At 38.4% G+C, this 23,975-nt stretch overlaps 1 protein-coding gene across 1 annotated transcript in view; it reads left to right on the top strand.

Moving 5' to 3' along the window:
- The first annotated feature begins 710 nt into the window (after positions 1-710).
- Positions 711-23,975, top strand: part of LOC149542461 (uncharacterized) — a 67,102-nt gene continuing 43,837 nt past the window's right edge. Inside the window, exon 1 of the mRNA XM_089797401.1 lies at positions 711-791. The gene's annotated coding sequence lies outside the window, so the exon portion shown is untranslated. The remainder of the gene's footprint in view (positions 792-23,975) is intronic.

Below are 23,975 nucleotides of genomic sequence, written 5' to 3' on the forward strand. Positions count from 1 at the left end.
TCAATTTCAAATCTTAATTCTTATTTCAATTTTTCAAACTTAATTTACTAAACAATTTATTCAGTTTTATAACTAAAAACTATTTAAATATTGAATTTATTCTTTCATATTACATAAATTAGTATTTTTTCTTTTACAACATTTTAAAATAGTTTTTAAGTTTGATTTTAATCATTTTTTTCATAAACATCTCAAGTGAAACATTTTTTTACAAATCCATTTTTAAGGGCATTGGATCTCTATTTCAGAATACTTTTTCATTTGCATATGATGGATACAATAGTATAATCCTTTGTTATATATTTACCAAACAACCCTCCTGCAGACTCCCAAGGCAGGGACTCAAGCTCATACAGAGCTCTTGTTCTAAATAACAATAGAAAGCATTTCAAATATAAAATATTGGGTTTATCTACATTTCCTAATTTTTTTTGGACACCCTATTTGCGATAATTTGTAGATGGAATTAGGATGGGAAGAAAATGCCATCACAAAAGACGCAACTTAAAGATATTGTACATAGTGTGAAGCTTGCATAAACCATGGAATTACACAATTGGCCTGACTTTATAAAGACAGATTACAACACCAATTTGATATTATATAATAATATAATAATATAATAATAATATTTCTTCGTTTCTGTCGTGTCAAACAATGCAAGACAGGAATCAAATTATAATTTGGTTTTGTGTTTGTTGACAATAGTCACCCAAGGAAACTTTGTTGCGAGAGCTGCACTCTGCATTCCTGGTTATCTCAGGCATCATACTTGCTTCATTTATCCGAAGGTGAGTATTCATATATGATCGTATAGCTTTTTAACTCTGCCCACTGTTTTCATCTTAAACGTAGCTGGCTTTGTTCAAATAGGTATGCATATAAATTTTCGATTACAGTAGATGAAAGTCGTCGATGCATTTTCCTCAATTTTTTGTTCAATTCTTCCTTGGTTGGTTAGATTTATGAAATTGACGAGAATATGGCCGAAAATTGAAAAAGGCTGAAGCATTTATTCTCATTTAGGGTTTGATAAATAAATGATTATCGTTAAACCTTATGATCGGCACCCATTTATCGGTCTTTAGAAATTGTGTTTAGATCGGTTGTTTATAGGCTCTATTGGCGTTTGAATCATAATTAAACGTTGGCAGACCTCCGTTTTAACCTAGTGTACTCCGCTTCCGGTTTATTTGGTTTTGGTAAATTTCCCAGATGGAATAGCCTTCAACTAAGAGCTTATTTGCATGATCGAGCGGTTTTTAGTCTGTCCAATTCATCGTTACCTTCCGCGCTGGTTGCCACTACAGAACCTATCCGGGAAAAGTCCGCAGTTCCCAATGGAATATGTACAAAGCCACTTTCGCACGTACTGCTATTAAATCACCACCTCCCAAGGTGAAGCTGATGCTTTGTGTTGCAGCAGGAGCTGGGCTTTGTTAAAACAGTTCTGCATGTATATTTTCGATTACTGCAGATGAATCTCGTTCACGTTTTCCTAAATTTTTTGTTGGTTTCTTTCTTGGTCGGTTAAATTTATGAGTTTGACGAGAATATGAACGGAAATTTGAAAAGAGCTGAAATAATTATTCTCATTTTGGGTTTGATAAATAAATGATTATCGCTTACCCTTCTGATCGGCACCCATATATCACACTTAGAATTTGTCTTTAGATCGGTTGTGTATAGGCTCCATTGTGTTTGAGTCATAAAATTCAATGTTGGCAGACCTCAATTTTAACCAAGTGTACTCTGCTTCTGATTTATTTGGTTTTGGTAAATTTCCCATATGGAATAGCTTTCAACTAAGAGCTTATCTGCCATGATCGAGGGCTCCTTCCACACTGCTTGCCATCAAGGTTGAGTTACACAGGACCTGTTAAATTGGATGTAAATTTAACCCTGGGGATTTTAACTTGGAGCTCCAATTTGAAAGCTTAAATGCTTTTCTGGTTAAATCGTATCCAATTCAAAATTTACTATAAAAAATTTCTACCATAAATACCCTAAAACTTAGACTGGTAGTTCCAATTTTTAGATTTTAGCTTCTAGCTTTGGGGACTTAAGTTTCAAACATGTGGTTTTAATCATAATAGCCATGTTCCTACACAATGGAAAACATAGGGTTTCCGAAAGGATGTTCATTAGAGAAAAAAGCATCAGGGGAAAATGAGAAAATCTAGATGATTTTTTGAGCAAAAATATGCAAATATCAAAGCATGCAGAACTTCCGTCACATATAATTCATTATTTATGGTTAGTTAGGGTTAGAGGGAGATTGGGTCAACATTGACTCCATCTTGCAAATAAATGGCCAAATCTAATAAAAAAAGATGGATTCTATTTCTTGGTTGAAACCCTATTGCCACTATCCGGATAATTACAGGAGGATATGCTGTTGCTGAGCATTTAGATTTTGTGGAAGGGAACTAGTCATAGTTTGTACAAGAAAGGGGACGGGTAATTGTTAAAGGGAAAGTAGAAGCCTCCAGCATGCACATGTTGAGGTCCTAGATTTGAGTCCTAGGTGGCACATTCGTGGTTTCTTCCTTTTTTCTTTTTTTAAGGAAGTTCTCTGTATGTCATATGCTTCCTTTAGTACTTCAAAGTCAAAAAGAAAAAATCTGTGTGAAGAAACTTGTACAATATGTGGGAATAGGAATTTTCCTCCACTGGTACAAGGAATTCCACCTGCCTCCTTCATCTTGACCGTATTGGCTTATCATATTACTTCTCCACATTTTTATTATACGTTTTGATACAACCTTGTTTCATTTGTAGTATCAGTTCTTCTCGAGGAAGATGTCTAACAGAAAGTAGAGAAAATCATCAAAGTGTCAAGTTCGAAATCAGTGAAAATAGAGACACTAGATTCAGTTTTCAACATCACAAAGATGGAACAATATCACAATGTTATAGTATTTAGGATGAAACATGTCCTGTAGAAACCCCTGGACTTAATCAATTAACAGGAAAGTGGCAGCCATTAAAGCTTAGATTTTATGCTCATAGAACAGTTGCACATGATGGAGGCACATGAAGATGAAAAAGTCAAAGAGATTTTGGTGTGATAGACATCAAGGATTGTCTTCTAAAAATTGATCTTGAAGCTCAATATGATCAGTTGATGATGATCTCATTCCTTGCTTTCTCTCTTTTTAAGGCATTTATGACTCTATTGAGTGTCTCCAATTGATTGTTGGAATGGTGAAAGCTTATACATCATTTATGAGACAAAATAACAAGCGGTGCAAAAATATGACATTTAGTTGGTTTGATACCCAAATGATTTACACTGGTTCTATAAAAGCCTTTCGGAAAATATCCGTCCTGAATACTTAATGGGAAACTTCCTGCATAAAATGAACACAACATAATGAACTAAAATAACATTAAACCCATCATCTTGAAGATTTATTTACTAACACAGGACATGTCACTAATATTTACTAACCAAAGATGCAATACTATAACATTGAGAAGTCAACTATCTAGATCTTTATGGATTACTTCTATTAAAAGAATTAAAACATGTTGTAATGATAATGACTAATAGAAGGCTATTAAGAAAGTTTTTAAGCCATAAAATTTCTAATGCAAGGGACTTTTTCAGCAATGCAATGGACCACGAACAACGGTGAAATGTCACAGTTGTGGCAAGTCGAATGACACTGGAGATTGTTTGTAATCGGCAATTGGTTTGTAGCCGACATTCAGTAATTTAAGTATTTAGTACTTGTGTTAGTAGGTAGTTAGGAAGTGAGGAGTGTGTCGGTTGGTTTCTAACCAGCTGACCCCTTTATAAGCAGATTGATACTTGGACATTGTACATTCATGTTTGGTGATATTAATAAAATAAAATTGTTCCTTGCCTCCATTAGGATAACATTGTGGTATGGTATATTGGTGAGCTTGACAGTAATAGTTGTATGATATTCTGTAACTTTTGGTAGTAATTGCTCTCTACATTTTTGTCGCCGTTGCCTAAGTTCGGATCTGGAGGTATTGTGCTAGACAGGATGGACTAATGGGAAGATCATTTATACCTTACATCCAAATTACTAATAGTGACGAAGAGGAGGAGGAAATAACTAGGGAGGATTAGTTGACACATGACTTGGTGATAGCGTGGGAGGTTGCGGTCGAGCAGTACGTGCAAAGGGAAGCCTGTCAGAGGACGGTTCCTGAGAGCATGGTAAGTAACAAACTCTCTGTGCCACTGGCGGTGCATGATCTCCTAGGACAGGGCCCTTGGCTTTTGGCAAGGAACCTCGTACATATTGAGGACAAAAGAGCACAAATCGAGAGGGAAAGAAGAAGGCAAAAAGTTCTTCAATGGTTTACTGAGAGGGCGTGAAATCCCAAAGGAGAGGAACCCAATAAACCAAGATAGGGAGATAGGCATTGAATTACTTTATGCCCCTAATTCCAAATAAATATCGGAGGACAGCACCAGAGGACGAAATTGAAGAGGAAGTCGCACTAAGAACCTTACGTCTCCAGTAGCAAGAAGGGAGACGTCATAACTGGAGAACACAAGGGGATTCCCATCAAAGTCAGGAAGTGTGGATTGAACATACTATTGAGGAACTAGCCAATTTGGTTATTTCAGACACATCGGAAAGGCAGTTCGGGTGCCAGAAACTAGAAACCCCTGAACGGCAAGAACTTCCTCAAGAGGAGATAAGGAGTCAGGAGTCTAGCCCATCAGGAAGTGGTGCTCCATCGGGGGGTAAACTTCCATTAGGAAGTGGAGTTCCATTTGGAGGGGGTGTTCTAGCGGGAAGTAGGGTTCCATCTGGTGGGGGTGTTCCATTAGGAAGTGGTGTCTCATCTGGAAGTGGGGTTCCACTGGATGGTGGTGTTCCCTCGGGAGGAGGGGTTTCATTGGGAAGGCGGTAACAAGGAAAGAAAATGGCAGTCGATAAACAAAAATTGCCTAAATTTATGGGGGACAGATTAGAGGACCCTGCTCGCCATTGCAAAACTTGTATAACCATATGGCAAGCGAACGGGGAGAATGATAGTAATGAATGATTGAAGGCATTTCCTGCCACATTAAGAGGGATCGCCATAGAGTGGTATGCAGACTTGGATGCTGGCAAGAAGAACACTTGGGATAACTTGCGTGGAGCATTTGAGGAGGAATTCAAATTGTTAAGAGATGATGATGAAATTGTCACAGAAATCTATAACACCAGGCAAGACAAGAAGGAATCGGTGAAGGCTTATACCAGGTGACTGAAGGAGCTCATTTACAAATTGGACAATAAGCTTGCGGACGGGTTAAAGAAAAGATGGTCTATTGAAGGCCTCACCCCGTCCTTAAGAAAAAAAATGAAGATAGTCCCACCATCCACTTTTGGAGATGCTTGTACGCGTGCCATAGACATTGAAAGTGAAAATAAAACCTCCAAGAGGAGACGACATAGAAGCTCTAGTGAGAGTTCGAAGGAGAGTGAGGAAGAGTTGAAAACGATCCAAGCCTTGAGAAAGGACCTCAAACGGCTAATGAAGGAAGTAGTTGGAACTAAGGATGAGAAGAAGGAAGGTAAAGACCTATGGTGTACAGACTGCGAAAAAGAGGGTCATACCAAAGGAGCATGCTCGAGAAAGATGTTTTGCGAGATTTGCTAGATAGGGGTCACGCAATCAAAGACTGCCCTTATAACCTGAAAATAAGGAACGCCCAGATACTGTTTATTGGAGAACAGTGTACACTACCAACAACTCCCCCAAAGAACAATAATACAAAAGCTTCACCAAGGGGTACAAGAATAACCGAAGAGGTAGTGCTAATAGTAGTAATAACAATAGCAACACGAACACACCCCGAGAGGAAATCCAATATGATTCTCGAGGATGACCCATGATCCAATGCCGAAGATGCAACGAATGGGGCCATTTTGCTCGAGAATGTCAAAACGGAGGGGGACAGAATGGAGGAATGCTCTGCAAATGGTGTGGGCCGGGCAACCATGAGGATGCCAATTGCCCAAAGCAAAAAGGTGTGAACATGCTGGATATTGAAGGATCAGAAAAGGAGTTACTTGCAATAATAGGATGCAAGCCAAGAAAGCCATATACTCGGAGGTGACAATAGAAAAAGCAAGATTCAAGGAGGCAAAGTAGAACATCCAAAATGAGTTGAGAGGGGAAACAACAACTAAGCCAGCCAAGGCCCCTAGGGGCAAGGGGGTACCTAACATCATAAGGAAAGTATTAGAAACTACCATTCTAGTCTCCATTGGGGAATTACTAGATACTCTACCACAGTTACAAGTCACATTGACGCAAGGAACGCAGCCAATTGAGCAGGATCCCTAGGGGGAACCAGAAACAGTAGAACAAGTGGAACCAAAAGCAGTAGAGGGGGTAGAACAAGAAGAAGCTTCAGTGGAAAAGGAAGAAAATACCTTATGTACAACAGGTCTAGGGAGAGCGCCAGCATTAGTAGAGATGGAAATTATGGGGTACAAACTCTCAAACACGATAATTGATGGAGGCTTGGGGGTGAATGTTCTATTGGAAGATACGTGGAAGGCGATCGGGAAACCTACCTTGTGGCCGTCCAAATTTCAGCCTGTAGGAGTAGATCAGCATGGCATCAAACTGATTGGCACCTTGATAGGGCAAAAGGTAATAATAGGAACCCAACAATTTGTTTTAGATTTTGTGGTTATTACCTTGGTGAAGAAAGGATATGATGCTTTATTAGGGAGGGGATGGCTAGTAGTAGCGAAGGCCAATCACAACTAGAAATGAAACACCCTCTCTATTGAATCGAAGGGTAGGAAGTACACTATAGATTTCAAAAACCAATGAGTAAGTTAGGACTTGGTATCCGACTCTGAAGAAGAAGAGTATGAAGGGATGGAACCTGATGAGGAGGGAGTACTCAGGTTGGGAGAATACTTGGAGGATGACATAGACTCCCTTAAGGGTTTATTTCACTGGTAGATGGGTGATTATGAAGTCTTCCAAGCAGATTGCAACATGTTACAAATACAAGAATCAGAGGAACAATACCTGGAAGGGTATACAAAGTACAAAGAAGGTGTACCTGCCCTAAACACAACACCTACCCATATTTTTGACCAAAAAGTGGAAAACAAAGAGGCTAGTCTCTAGGCCTTAAACCTAGGAGAAGTAGGGCAAACCAAAGAATTCTTTATAGGTGATGATTGGGATCCTGTGCTGAAAGCGGCAACCCTTAGAATCTTTATGGAATACATAGACGTTTTTGCATGGACATACAAGGACTTGAAAGGAGTACCACCTGAGGTGTGTGTCCACCGGATTCCACTCATACTTGGAGCAAGACCAGTGCGGAAATGACCTTATAGAATTAATAGAAACTATGCAGAGCGGGTAGGAGAGGAAATCACAAAGATGTTGGACGTAGGGATAATATTTGAAGTTCAGAGAAGCGAATGGGTTTCTCCTATTGTAATATCACTCAAGAAGGATGGTACTCAAAATCAGATATGTGTAGATTTCAGAAGTTTAAATGCAGTGACCATAAAAGACCCATTTCCCATTCCATTTACAGACAACATTTTAGAAGAAGCAGCTGGCCATGAGATGTACTCTTTCATAGACGGATTTTCCAGATATAACTGGATTAGTATTGCAGAGGAGGATAAGCTGTAAACTACATTTGTAGTGGAAGATGGGGTATATGCTTATAATAGGATGCCCTTTGGACTATGCAATGCACCGACTACCTTCCAGTGGATTATACTACACATTTTTCATGGTATGTCAGTAGGAAATTTTCAAGCATTCCTTGATGATTGGTCGGTTTAGAGCGGAAAGGAACACCACCTTAAAATTATTGGAGAATGCTTGGAGAAATGTCAGAGAGTGAGATTGGCACTCAATCCTAAGAAATGCCGGTTCATGGTCCCACACGGCAGACTTTTGGGACATATAGTATGTAAAGAAGGCTTAAAGATAGATCCAGATAAAATAAAGGTAATTTTGGGAATGGAGGCTCCCGAGAATGTGACAGGTATCAAATTTGGGCATGTTGGGTATTATCGGCGATTTGTCAAAGGATTCATTGAAGTATCACTTCCGCTTGAAAAGTTAACTAGAAAAGGGGAACAGTTTGAACGGAAGGAGGAACAAGAAGACGCCTTTCAAGAACTCAAAAAAAGACTTGTGGAAGCACCTATCCTTATCTATCCTGATTGGGACAAGGAATTTTGGGTTCATGTAGATGCATCCAACTATGCTATAGGGGCCACCTTGGCTCAAACAGGGAAGGAAGGGTTGGATCACCCTGTATATTTTGCTAGCAGGCTTTTGTCAAAAGTGAAATGGAACTATAGTACCACAGAGAGGGAAGCACTTGGTATGGTCTATGCAGATCAAAAATTTAGGCACTATCTACTTGCTACACCTTTTACATTTTTTGTTCACCACCAAGCATTAATGTATTTAGTGAACAAACCAGTAATTCAAGGGAGAGTAAGTCGGTGGCTAATTTTGTTACAGAATTTACATTCAAAATTATAGTAAAGCTCGGAAAAATTCATGTAATTGCTAATCAAGTGTCTCGCATCAAGTCAGGAGAAGCTGCTGGTGGTGGGATAAATGAGGATTTTCCAGATATTCACCTTTTTCAGATTGCAGTTTTATCTGTATAGTACGAACAGATTGGCCAGTACTTGTCCACAACTACATTTCCTCATGACATGCCCCCAACAGAACGAAGAAAAATTGCCTTAAAAAGCCGTACATTTCAGTTAATTAAAGGGTTGTTGTACAAACTTGGACCAGATGGAATCCTCAGATGATGTGTAATGGAGGAAGAGATCCTAGGGTTTGTCAAAGAATCCCATGAAGGAGTGGCAGGAGGCCATATGGGACCAGATACCACTGCACGAAAAGTGCTCTTGGCAGGACTATGGTGGTCCACATTGCATGCTGATGCCAAGAAATGGGTAGTGAGCTGTGACACATGCTAGTGAGCAGGCAAGCCGCTCAAAAGGGACTTCATGCCACTGTTTCCATCTCAATCACAGGAATTATTTGAAAGGTGGGGACTGGACTTTGTGGGTCCTCTACAAACTAGTAAAACTCATTAGTGCAAATACATAGTGGTGGCCACGGAATACCTGACTAAATGGATAGAGGTACGTGCCTTACGAGACAATACCGCCCTTAGTATTGCCAGATTCCTCTATGAACAGATAGTCACTCGATTTGGGATCCCGCTGCAGCTCACCAGTGATTGACGAGTGCATTTTGTGAATCACATTATTCGAATGATGACCATTGAATATAAAATATTTCGTTCTTTCTCGAGTCCCTACTATCCAAGGGCGAATGGTCAAGCGGAAGCCACAAACAAAATATTGGTTGCTATTCTCTACAAAACTTGTGCTGTTGAAGGCTAGGATTGGGAAGAGCAAATTCCAATAATAGTATGGGCCTATAGGACAACTTATAAAGGTACTACAGGACATACCCCATTTCAGCTCATGTACGGGCAGGAAGCATTGATGCCAGTAGAGTATGTGGTTTTGAACTAAAGGATAGCCATTCAGATCAGATTAAGTGACGAGGAAAGTCTCAAGGAGCACCTATATCACTTACTCCAGTTGGAAGAAAAAAGAATATTCGCCCAATGGTGGACAGAGGTGGCTTAGAAGCGACGAAAATTTTGGTACAACAGACATCTGAAAATGATGAATTTTCACCCAGGGCAACTTTTACTTCGGTACAACAGAAAGAATGAAATTAAGCTAGGTAAGTTTAAAATTCGTTGGTTGGGGCCTTACAAAATAATGGAACTAAAAGCAAATGGAGCGGTAAAGTTAGCTACTCTTGATAATCAACCAATTAAAGATTTGGTGAATGGGTCCAAATTGAAAATTTATAAAGAGCGAAAAGTTTTTGCCTATTTTATAAACCCCCAAGACTTCAGCCAAAGTCATTTCTTCTTGACTAGGCAAGCAGAGGAAGGTGAGTGCAAGTACAGGGTAGAGGGTTGTGGACGTATGGCGTGTTTGGACAGTGGAGCAAGGCGATGTACAACCTATTCGATTGTATGGAAGGGGCAAGGTTATAGCCGTACAGGGGGCAACATACGAAATCCTCACTCAGATTATCCTTGCACAGATAGATTTTGGATATAACCGTACGGAATCAAGGACAAGGTTTTGGCAGTGTACGACATCCAGCGTATGGAGGGCAGACTTGGTGGAGTTGGTGTGCCATATGGAACCTAGCGTACGGAGGCTTGGCTTCTAGGAAAAATTGGTCATACAAGGGGTAGTGTATGAGGGACATTGTACAGAGGAGTGGCCGTACGAGGGATTTCCGTACAAACTTGCACAAGGTTAAGTCGTACAGAGGAGTGGCCGTACGACAACATACCGATCAAACAAATTCTGTACAAATTAACATTATACTTGAATTGTATGGTTACTGTTTCAGCACGTGGCCAATAGTTCTTTTAGGTGGTCATTGGAGATATCGCAGCAAACTCTGGCAGGTTGTAGATTGGACATATTCTTTTGATATGGTGAAGTTAAGTATGGGGAATCCCAGTCGGGGCCACATTGTTGATTCCAAAGGTACTAAAGCAGCTGCCTTACAGGAAAGAACTCAGAAGTCAGTCATGGTACAGGGCAAGACTAAACTGTCACAGAAGATCAATGCTTCCAGTATGAATTTTGAAAGTGTGCTCGGGAATGAGTATAGGGCATGGTGGGAAAAATCAGACGCAAATCATCCTCTCTGGAAGGCATTGGTTGTAGCCTAAGTTGCTGGTTCGGGTTCGGTTCCAAGTTCACGGTTCGAGAACCGGTTCGCTGGTTAGACAAAATTTTGGGAAGGGGTTTGGGTTCGTTTGGGTTCGTTAGTACAAAAACATGTAAAATTTTTAAATATATATATACACACACACACATATACATCTTTATGAAGCAGGAGTTAAAATTAGAATGTAGCATAGTAGCATAAACACGTTTAAACAACAAAAACTTTAAAACAGCATAAACAATAACATATCATGGTGATCATACCATCATATAGTAACATTGTTCAATCAACGTCAACATCAAAGATGAAATATTCAAAACATTTAAAATATCAAGTTCAAGTATCATTGTTTCACGCTCAGTGTTTAACAGTAACTAATGGAATGAAATTCTATTAAAATTCTGAATTTTTAGTTCTAAGTTCTTCAATCTTCATCTTCTTCATATTCATCTTCTTCTTCATCTCCTCCTCCTTTGGCTCCGTTATTACTTGCACCAAGGCCAATGGGATCAGCAGCAGAATTAACAATGGTACTGGCATCAAAGTCATCAAAATCATCAATTGTAAGCCTAGCAGTGGAAGCATCCAAGTCAGCAATCTCTGCATCTACATCTCACTTCTTTGTCTCCCCTTCTTTGTATGCTTGACTCTTGTGCGAAAGAAGGCACAAGTTGTTATGCACAAATACCAGGTTCTCTGCTTTTTTTTGATTGCAACCTATTGCGCTTCACCAAGTGGATGAAAGAATAGGTGCTCCAATTTCTTTTTGATGCAAAAGAACTAGCAACCTATAAAGACAACATAGGGTAAGCAATTAAAAAAAAATTTAATTCAATCTTATAAAAAAATTCTTTTGAAGATAAAGTGAGCTAATTTTTTAAAAATAAAACAAACTTGTGATATAACTTTGATTGCAAGGGGCTGCAATGTTCGGAATTTTTGGCCATGGAGGTACCACCAAGCATGAGCATCCTTCTTGAACCGATGATGAAGAGCATCATTACTTAGACCTCTAGCATTGACAAACTCTATGAACTCATCCATGATTACATCTCTTATATCATCATCAGGAAATATTCTTCTAAATGTTGTCTGGTACCCTTCAGACACTTCCATATCTCTATATGGTGGCAACCTTCCTGGTAGATCACAATATTGGTAGCTGTAGTATTTGGGGGTCAAGGCATAGGCAAGCAGATGTAATGGAGTGGTCATTTTGTTCCATCTTTCATCAATAATTTTTTGCACTTGTTTGAAAAAGGTCTCTTGCGGATCTTGCTCCTCCTCATTTATAACTTGCTTGATCTTCTCAATCATTGAGTCTATGCCATCATAGATCTCTCCAAGGCAAGGCCTATCCATGTCAATGTACCTAAGCATGCTCATAATGGGCTTGGTGATCTTAAGGAGATATTCCACAAGTTCCCACCATGACTTAACCAATAGCTTATCCTTTATTTTGTTTGCCCTTTCAATGTTCTTTTGCTTCCATACACCCCAATTGTTGCTGATTACCATACCTTGAAGTGCATCTTTCACTTGCAAAAGTCGTCTTAAGATGATTATATGTGATGCAAAACGGGTCTCAGCAACCTGTGACATAAATTAGAGCAAAAAACAACAACTATTAGATACATATTTTAGAAAACTAAGAAAAGTATACACATTGGCAATTGCACAAGTAAAATATGAAAAATCAGAAATTGTCAAATATTAAAAATTAAATTACTAACTTGAGTTCAAGGTCATTTACCTTCAATAGCTTCAATTTTGAGTAGTTCCTGAAAAGAGATTGAGTCATGTGGTGGTTTGTGAAACATTTGTATGTCCTTAGCGTCTTCATACACTTTTTTGATCCACTCAATTTGGTTCCCAATCTTTTGTAGCATAAGATTGAGTGAATGGACTACACAAGGTGTCCAAAAGATATGTTGATATCATGATTCAACCAACAAACCTGCTGCTCTAGAATTCTTTGCATTGTCCGTTATGACTTGGACAACGTTTCTTGCACCCACTTGTTCAATGGCCTCAATTAGGATATCAACAATAAATGGCCCATCTTTTACTTTGCCCTCACAATCCATCGCTTTCAGAAACATTGGCCCTTTAGGGGCACTGCAGGGACATTGATCAAGGGACGGTTCCTAGAATCCTTTTAGAAATCTGAAACAATTGTCACCCCTGTCTCAACCCATGAGTCCCTTATGGGCTTCAATTGATTTTCAACCCATTGGACCTCATCATCCAACAAGGTGGTGTGCACTTTCTCATACTCGGGGCCACAATACCCTTTTGGAGCTTCATTGGCACGCCTCAACATGTCCTTCCAAAATGGAGAGCGAACAACATTAAAAGACAACCCATTTGCATACAGGCATCTTCCCACCTTAATGTCAGCAATTTCTCGGGCCTTATTTTGAAAAGATGTTTCTAGTGGCCCCTTTCTTTTGTGTACAATGGGGATAGATTCAATGTCAGTGTCCATTGTAGTACTGAAGAAGGGGTGGTCTTGTACTATAATATCTGAGGGGGGCTGCATCCCCTTTGCTCTTTTACTTTTATTGCCACTGAGTTTTATTGCCCTGCGTCCTTCTGTCTCTCCTGCTGCCTCATGCTCTTCAATATATTTTAACACCGTGTGATTTGGTATAGGGACACCATTTTTTCTAGGACATTTCTTGACTCCTCTTCTAGTATAACCACATAAATGACCTACCACACGATAATAAGAACTATTTCTTTCTACACCACATCCTCGACATCTCAAACGAAATGCACCACCTCTTGGAATGGGTTTTATAATTTCTACATACTTCCATAGAGGAGAATTAGAGTTGGGTTCCATTCTTTGTTCGGTGTTGCGTATTGATGAAGAGGTAGATGACATTCCTTTCGAGCCTTTCGCTATGGCAAAAAATTAGATACATGTTCATAATCTATATGCAAGAAAATGACAAATTTTGGAATAATGGAAAAAATTCAAGAACATATGAAGATTGAAAGAGAAATAAAAAAATGGAAAAACTAGAACAAAACCAATAGCAAATGGAATAAGATCTTACCTTTTGGTCCTTTTCCAGGCATTGCAAGTTTGCAAATGTGTATGAATGATGCACAAACACTTGAAGAACACCAACAAATCAATCTTCAAACTCCTCCTTGCACAACTGGATGCTTGCTCAAAAACTTATGTGCTCTCCTTCAAGGCAAAATAACCTATTTAGAAACATCAAATGACAATGAGAGGGCACAAAACCAATTAATAACACCTTTTTAGGTTACATGGATGCCAAAAAATTATCCAAAATTGCAAAGAAAATAGTCAAAATGATGTTTGTAGCCGTGGGTTTGACCTTGGTTCGAATTTTTGGACGTGGTTCACTCGGGTTCGAACTAGATTGAACCAGGCCTACAAGAAAGGACCCTGGTCAAACCAAGTTCGAACCGGACCCAAACTTGGAACCGGTTCGAACCAGTTCGTGGTCCAGAGGGGGGGGAGGTACTCGTGTAACCTAGGTTGCAGCAGAAGTGGACAGGATTATCTTTATGTTGATCTTTGATTTGCACGAATTTGAACCTATCCGCTGAGATTTGATTACGGGGTATGATGGAGCAGGTCATCAATCTGTCATACAATATGCTCAGCACCAGGTGGTAGTTTCTTATTCTTCTGAAGGACTTAGTAGGGTTTTTGGAATCCCTAATTGGGGACATGAGTTGAGCAAAGCCCCTATGACAGGAGAAGACAAACGGAAATGGCTAAAACTCTTGTGTCGCCAAGATGTTACCAATGAAGAATGGGAAGGTATTCTAAAAAATAGTCGGGGGTTGAGAAAGGTTTTCATTGCAAATGAGGAATGGCGTTGCATGGTCGATTTGGTCAAAAGTAAGCTCACGGCTAACAGTCGCACCTCTCATATTGCTCTTTGGCCGTTGCCAGTGGTGGATGGCCTATCCCAAGGACAAATTTACAACTGGGCTTAACTCCTTTTTGATAGACTATGGGAATTTTTGGAGTTGTGGCATAAGGCTTTCTACATGCCCCATCATGCAGTGGCTTTGTTCTTGGAGGCAGTTCGGCTTCAAGTTAGTAGTGAACATCGTGGGACATTGGTACCAGCAAGTAGAGTGGAACTGTACCGACTAATGATGACTTATTGGCTACATCTAGAGAGCTTGGGTGTGGGCTCCCAGGGTTGTGGTGAACCTACCAAAAAGAAAGCACAACAGGCTGTAGTTGGAAGAGGATGAAGACCAAGTCAGTTTTGCGGACACAGTGGGTGATACAATTCATCCTTTTCTGATTCCCAAGTAGTCGAGATTCGCTTAAGCCACTTACAGGGCACCTCAAGTGAAGTAGTGTTTCTGCCACCTACAACAGGGCCCTTTCCTACGGGGGTCGTTGAGGTTCCTCAACCGGCTTCTCCACCTGGTGATGTTGTGGTACCATCAGTTTCTTCCACCGAAGATGCCAGCTTAAAAGCAGCAAGTGGCTCAAGAAACTTTCCAACATGGGGGGCTTCTAAGCTATCTATTCCAAGAATCAAGCCCCTTCTCTCGCCAGACCAGCATACTCGCACCAAGGTGATTGATTTAAGAGGACAAGTTCACTGTGGACACAAGGTACGACTACAAACACCTCTTGGGCCAGAAGTGATCTAGCTTGTGGCCCTTGTTGTTAAGTCGGCTGTGGGGGAGCAATCGAAGGACCCTTACTCTCCGAGTACTCAGGTGACAATGGTAGGAGCATATACTATTTTAGAAGAGGCTGACAAGTTGCTGGAAGAAGAGGGGTTGGTGTCATCCCCTGTGCCCTCGCGGCTTCAGGAACCAGTGGAGATACAGAGTGGGCTTTGGTTCCAGCTTCTTTTGCAACTTAGGCAGAAGGATTTCTTATGGAGTTACGGGCTATGGAGCATTCTACTCGGGAACTCCTTCGGCATGCGCAATCTTATAACTTGGAGGGTATACTTGCCGCAGTTGCAGCATTAGCCCAGTTCATGTGAGCCGACTGCTACAAAGATTGGGGTCTCTTAGAACAGAGTAACTATAGCTAGGAAGATATTGCCACTACTTGGACTAGCCGTTCTATCATTTCTCAGACCCAAGTTGCTTCTTCTCCTCTTATGGCCTCTCTAGCTGCTATAGAGATTGCTTTTTGGGGTGTTTTTGTGGAAGCCTAGCGGGACAAACGTCTTCATAAGAAAGTCCAGACAGAAAAGATTGCTCTGTTAGTAGGTTGTAGGTGGAGCGAGCTGAGTTGGAAGGCAAGTTGGCAGCGGCCGAAGCTAAAAAGATGGATACTTTGCGGGTACTTTAGGGCATTCATACTAAACAGAAGACGACGGAGTGGGAGCTGCAATGCTTGCGAGGCACTCCGAGTCCAGGGATGTCCTCCAATCCTTCTTCTTGAAACATTTCTTAGTTGTTTTAGTCGTTGTCTGGAAGACAACTCTTTTGTTGGGGGGGATATATGTAGTCGGCATTCGGTAATTTAAGTATTTAGTACTTGTGTTAGTAGGTAGTTAGGAAGCAGGGAGTGTGTCGGTTGGTTTCTAACCAACTGACCCCTTTATAAGCAGATTGATACTTCGACATTGTACATTCATGTTTGGTGATATTAATAAAATAAAATTTTCTTCGCCTCCATTAGGATAACATTGTGGTATGGTATGTTGGTGAGCCTGACAGTAATAGTTGTATGATATTCTGTAACTTCTGGTAGTAATTGCTCTCTACATTGTTGTTATAACAGATTGCACAGAAGAGAATGGAAAATTATGGAGATACCATCTGAAGTTTCAAAAGAAACATTTTTTTATCTCTTTATTGGTGAATGTGATCGATAATGTGTGGCAGTCTATGAGATATGCATCCACATAAAAAAAAAGCTTAGTTATTGTAATATCCTGGAATGTAATATTTTTGCAAATTCTAACTCAGTTCAATTTGGATCAATAATTTTCTCTTACTTTATCTCACAAATCAGACTGTCAACTAGTTTGGGTTCAGATTTATAGTAAATTCCCAGTATTGGCGGCAAGCCACAATTTAATCTGAATTTGTATGCATATTTGGGCTATTTGGCAATGAATATCAAATTGGATAAAGTACAACAATTACACCCTTATGTAGACACAGGAGTCCCACTATCTGCTATCTTCATTTATCCATTGGATGGACACTACCACTATCAAATGTTTCCAAGTTAAAACTGATTGCTTTTAATGACAGTCATTGTTATTAGATCATGGGCACTGTAGAAGCTGCATTATCATTAATGGTGCTGCTAAAAAGCTGGTATGGGCACAGGTACTGGTACAAGAACCCTGTATGTGGGTATGTATGGGCAAAATTTTGTTGCCCTTGGGTATGTGGGTTTGGTTATGCGTGTGTGTATAAACATTCATAGATACACAATTTTTTTTAAAGAGATATATGGAGTTGTAAAACTAAATAATTTGATAGCTGGTAATTACACACAAAAACGTTTAGAGAAGCTTACAGAATTGTAAAACTAAATACACTTGATAGAAACTAAATTTACTTTATAGTTGGTAAATATATTCACTGAACTGTAATTTATAAATACTAAATAATATATATTAAGTTGGTAATTTTTTTAATCTGATCGATAATAGGCTAAGGCCTTAAAGTTTTTAAATTATAATATTTAATTGTTACACCTCCATTCAGTGTGGGCACTGCTAGGAAAGAAAACTCCCATCTTGCCCAAAATGTTCGAGGGATCAGAAAAAACAAATACTTTTCAGTTTTTACCCTCTTATTGCAAGCGAGCTTCTAGGCATCAATCTTTTTACATATATTTTTGAAATTTATCTATTAATTACAAAATTCCAGGGTTGCATGGGTAATTGTACCCAGACCCCTGGTACACGTATCGGGTACTGGTACACATCTCCCATACCCAATACTCGCCTGGGAATGTTTCTCGCAACTGGAAACACTGTCTTAAACTTACATTAATTTTTTCCCTTGCAAATAGTTAAAAGAAGAGTAGACAGTAGATTAAGATAGTCTGACTTTTGTTTTAGTTTTTCCTTTGCATATCAGCTTGCTTTTAATCAAGCTTAATTCGATATGTAATCAGTTTGAAACTTTGGTACAATACTGACTAACCGTAAAACAAAACTATAAACTTTTTCTGATTTTCACTGTTCAAGTTAGAACTAGAAGTTTATCATTTGCAATATGTTGTTATGTGATTTGTGATGTTATTGTTCATATTTAAAGTTTGTCTTCTCTGTGAAGCATCTACAGCTTAAACATTCAGCAATAGCATATATATGTTATAATTTATGACTTATGGCTCATATTTTTCAAATTTCTTGTTTTGAAAGCTCAATGTCATGACTCATGACAGATATTTTCATTTTCAGATTTTCTATAAAATATTAATTATATAAAAAAAAATTAGGCATTACCTTGTCCCCTGTTTTGAAAAAAATATCCATTCCTGTTCCTGTACCCATACCCATACCTGTGTACCCAACCCATGCAACCTTGCAAAATACTCTCCACTTGTACTTGTGGATTTTTAGAATTCAGGGCTATCTCTAATTTACTGTCTTGAGGCCAAGAATATCTTTGTGTTGAACTGGCATCGTAAATCATTGCTTCCAGTGCTTTGGTTACTAAAGCATTCCACTATTGACCATGGGATTACTCTGCCATTCTTAGTTGAAAAAGTATGGAATACAGAGGGTGCTGAGGCTTTTTGCTGCTTTGTGGATTTCAAAAAGGCCTTCAACTCAGTGCCTTGTGACAAACTTTGGCTTAGAATGGAGGACCTGAAAATTTCTATTGAACTTAGAGCTGCGACACATAGACTTTATGAGAAGTTAATGGCTAAAATCGGAATTATGGATGGGATGTCAGAATGCTTTGGTAGCGATATAGGTGTCAAACAAGGTTGCCCCCTCTCCCCAACCCTGTTTGGGTAATACATTTACAAGCTAGAAAAATGTTTAGACAAGAATAATGGAGATGGGGTTCAACTAGCTAATTACATGATAAAGTTACTCCTATATGCAGATGACCTTATTTTAATTGCTAAAACAACTGAGGGTCTGAAGGAACACTTGAATGCACTTGATACCTTTTGTCAGTTGGCTGGGATGCAAGTGAACACTAGCAAAACCAAAGTGATGATTTTTTCTTTGAAAAAAAGAAGAAGCAACAAAACAATTTTCTTTTTGACGGCAGCCCTTTGAAGACTGTGGAGGAGTACAAGTATCTTGGAGTCAACTTCCATAACAAACTCAGCTGGGAAACATGTAGAGCAAAAAGAATTGAGGGAGGATGGAAAGCATTATATTCTTTACAAAAGAGATGTAGGAATGCAGAATTATGGGTCTAGAAAACCAAAAAGATACTCTTCGGTTTGTTGGTTACTCTGGTGAATCTTTCCGGATGTGAGATTTGGGGCAGCAATTTGTCAGATAAAAAATGGAGACAAACAGAAAGAATTCAAAAACATTTAATCATCTGTAATCTCAAGATTAAAACCACCGTTCCTTACAAGATCTTATTGGCGGAAATGGGTACTTTTCTGTTAGAGGCAGCTGCCATGGTTCAATTATTATGTTATTTAAAGAAAACTCAAAGAATGGAAAATCAGTGATGGCCTAAATTGATCATAGAAGAAAGACTTGATAGAAGAAAAAACACATGGATGAAATAGAATGGTAAATGGATGGAAAAGTGGAATAGTAGTAGGCAAGAATGTCCAGATAACAATGAGGAGATAAAAAAGTATGTGAATGAAAAATTCAGGAGTCTAATATGGTCAAAACAAAAAGGATACAATTTTTTTTTATTATATTATCAAAGAATTTAATCAAAAGAGGGAGCAGGTGGAGAAAACATACATAGGAGCAAATATCAATTGGAAAGCAAAAATGCTCATAGCTCAACTTAGAACGGGTTCCCATCACTTGAGGTGAGAAACGGGTAGGTGGACACTACCAAAGGAAGAGTGTGAGGAAAGAAAATGTTTATTTAGCAGCATGGGAGTGGTGGAGATAGAACGACATTTTATCATGGAATGCCCAGCGTACATTGACATCTGCTCCAGCTATGGCGATATCCTAGCAACCGACAATTTGGATTCTATATTTGAGGAAGAATGGACCTAAAGAAGCAGTTTCAAAAGACTTAGGGTCCTCCCGCCCTCTCGGGTGGTGTGCTTTTCTAGGTGGTCGCTTAGGTTGCTTTGGCCTCGTGGATGTTACTAAAATCATTCATTCAGTCCCTTGCTGAAGACCTCTGCATCCCAAATGACCCTTGTCCATGAAACCCCTCCTGCAAGTATTTTTCTCTTCCTTTCAGCTAAGATCATTATTAGTATGCCAATAAAAGGTATAGTAATCAGCATAAGATGTTAACAACTACAGACTCAAATAATCAAGCATGAATTGAAGGATTAACATTGATAATCTCAATGCTCTCACCACCCTGTATACCTATACTCATATTCATATCTACATGTTAGCATATATTTGTATGTATAGGTGCAATTTGTCTGAATGTATACGCCCACTTACGCATATGGATACAAATATGAACTTCTTCTCTTTATTATCAGTACCGGTACAATATTAGGTTTGAATCCATCCAATCATATATAAAACTCTTAATCTATCATGAAATTAAAAGAATAAACATAGATTTCCCAATCCAATCAATCCAATCTGTAACAATCCTGACTCATGGTAAATGGGATCTAAGCTGGAGAAAATAACATTCCTTAATTTCATACCTCATGATTCAAATCTTAATATCACAGCATTATACAGGATGCTGAATTGATTGCCCCATATTATTCCATGAGAAATAACTTAACACTTCTGCTTGTTGATCTATCTATCTATCTATATAACATTAATGTTAAGACTTAAGAGTACTGAAAGCTTTATGAGCTTTAAACTAGTGAATCATATGAGAAATCTTTCAAAAGCCATAAGGGACTCATTCATAGAATCTCCCAACCCAGATCTGTTGAAGTTAGTGGCTGCAATAGAGATCTTCTTACCTGTGTTGAGATGCGTCAGATTCATTTGCGACAATGAACTGGTTATTTTGCATTCGATGTGCCGTTTCTTGTTGCTATGCTTTATTGCTTATGAGCTTCCGTACTCGACATATCTAGGAGTACTCTTTTCATCTTCATTATTCTTATCAGTGAAAATGTTTGGGAGCTGCTTCTTTGTATTCTCTCTTACCATTTTACTGTTAAGTCAACATGTTATATAATTGCTTATGTGTCAAGGTGTCTCATGGTTTTTGAGTGACATGTCAGCTGAGTGATGTCTATCCTTACGTCCAAGTTCATACTTTTGCAAAATGTTTTGTTATGCCATTGTTCATTATTAGTGACAACCGTTCATGGTTTCATGAGGCTGTTGAGATTCATAATGGCATCAAGGATTACAGTTGGCACCATGAATTCAATGGAGTCTCGTAACAGGTGCTCCCTCGCTTCCTGTGCAAGTTTCTTCAATTTTGTTTTTGGTAACTAGGATGGATTTTCTCTTAGCGAGAATTCGGGTGTGTGATATTGTATCATGCATCCTTGAAGATATCAGTGATTTTATTGTGAAGTTGACTTCATTTTTTTGTTCCTGAGAGCATTGAATGCATTGTCTCTTTTAGAGTATTTATGCAAAGTATATCATAAGTTCTGATATGTGTATTTGTAATGTGGATTTTGTCACTTCAATGATCGACATATGATGGTCAAGCTGGTTATATTGTCTACCTCTTTATATTCAGATTACTACTATTTTGTTAGTAATTTGAAAGGAATAATCAGGCTTATGTGACTGACTAGTCTTGAGGAGTTCAATCATAACCTGAGGTTTTGTAATTGTTTTTGAGATTTGGAATAAAAAGATCATTTTTTCTGGGCTGGGTTGTTTCCTCGACCAGGAGGGTTTTTCCCAGGATAAATGTTTCTGTTATCCTTTATTTATGTTTTGCCTTTTCAGTTATGTCGATATATATTCTGGTTCAAAATATTAACAATTTCCATTTAACTGTAGGTATAAGAGTGTTTATACCAGATTTACTTGATCTATAAATTATATCAGTCTTTTGGCCTTTAAAGTCTATAGGCCCTATATACAATATATGAACATTAATGCAAAGGGCACTTAAATAAGAACCATATAGAGAAAATTGAAAGTTTTATGAGCTCTAATCATACATCTCATAAAAGCAGTTTCAATTTATGAGATGTATGATTAGAGCTCATAAAACTTTCAATTTTCTCTATATGGTTCTTATTTAAGTGCCCTTTGCATTAATGTTCATATATTGTATATAGGGCCTATAGACTTTAAAGGCCAAAAGACTGATATAATTTATAGATCAAGTAAATCTGGTATAAACACTCTTATACCTACAGTTGAATATAAACACCCTTATGAAACTTATGAGAAATCCTTTAAAAGCCATAGGAGACTCATAAGAAATTCATTCACAGAATTCTTCCAACCCAAATATACGTTCTGAACAAACTGTAGATATATACACCAAAATATACCAATCTGTAACACCATACATAGATATATATTCCCCTGAGAATTTTTCTTCTCAATAGATAACACAACAGAGCATAATTTAAACATAATTAGAGCATAAAATAAACCATGAGGATTGCTCTAAAAAGGATATTAGCACCACCATTGCCTACAACAATAAATGATATTATCTCAGAGGAATGAAATGAAAATGACAAACAGAGTATTCCTTGTCTTAGATTTAATCTGTCCTTTTCTCAGAGACATATCATGTTAATGCTAATTAAAAATTTAAAAAACATGAAGGCCCCAAGTAGGGATTAAATGCCACATGTCAGATAGCCAGTAAGAATTTTTCATATATCTATACTAACAATATAAACTATTTGATATATGAAACCATATAACTATATCGAGAGTTTTCTATATGTTTATGCAGAGTCATATATCCATGTGAAGCAGAATACAAAAAAAATTAAACGATAATTTCAGTTTGTACTAAACCCTATAAGTCCCTGTATATCTATAAAACAGACTATAAGATTCACAACAAAATTGTAGGACCTAGTCCTGCTGTGGGATTCCTATATGTCTATTTCTTTTCCTTTTGAGTATAGACTATCAGTTCCTCCTCACTTTCAAACTCCTCGTCATCTGAGTCTGCATAAAATGGCTCAAGTTTTGCTATATTGTTGCATTCGCCTTCCTGAGTTTATCCTTTTTTGGGATGACATGGCATTTGTCCAATTTAGCATATCCAAAATCATCCGCAACCCTGTAACCCTGAGCTTGCATGTAATGCTTCAGTCATAACACATTTTTAGAGGGAACAGTATGGTGCTAAAGGTAGTTGACATCTCTTTCCACTGCTATCAAAGACCGACTTGTCCTTGAAGATCTAAATGGGCCTTCTGATAATTCCTTTCATATTACCTAGAGCCTCTACTTCATGGGCCATATAGTCCTCAGGATATGGAGTTTCTAGATTCTCATTAACACTAAATCTATCATTTTCCAAACCCCCACATAACTTTTGACCAAAGACAAACTATCAAAATGAAATGACATTTTGTTTATGAACCCTAGCAGCGAAGATACCTACAATGTTATAGTTTGTTCTGAATGTATATTGGTTGTCATAGAACTCCTTACCTATAACAATCTTCACCACTCTCCTAACCATAACATCTAGGCGTTTCAACATATGGTCACATCTTTATGGTTTGATGGCACCCCAGAAAGCCATCTGCCTGTTTTTCTCTGTGTGAAAGAGACACAAATTTGATTCCATGTTGCTGGTAGTTTTCTTTGACAATGGTAGAGAATGAGGGTAAAGACAAATTAAGTCAAGACTTATCCTTTTCACAAATTTTCTAGATTTCCCAAGCTAATCAAAAGGGGGGTGGGATGATGTGTACATCAATTCCCAATGCCCATAAGTTTTAATAATTTTGAGAAAATTTGCTCACCACATGATGCAATTTCGTGGGTTTAGACTCTAAGTTTTTGGCTTGTTAGAGGACTTAGGATAGTCTAAGACCTTAAATTATATGCTTGTCTAACTTTTGATTTAAAATCTCCATTTCGGGAAAAGTTAACATAATTATAAGGGTGGAGACTTCACCAAACATACTCCATCAGCTCTATTATTAG

Source organism: Cupressus sempervirens, chromosome 8 (genome assembly GCF_028749045.1).
Source record: "Cupressus sempervirens isolate cs-2001-9-10 chromosome 8, ASM2874904v1, whole genome shotgun sequence".
Lineage (NCBI taxonomy): Eukaryota > Viridiplantae > Streptophyta > Pinopsida > Cupressales > Cupressaceae > Cupressus > Cupressus sempervirens.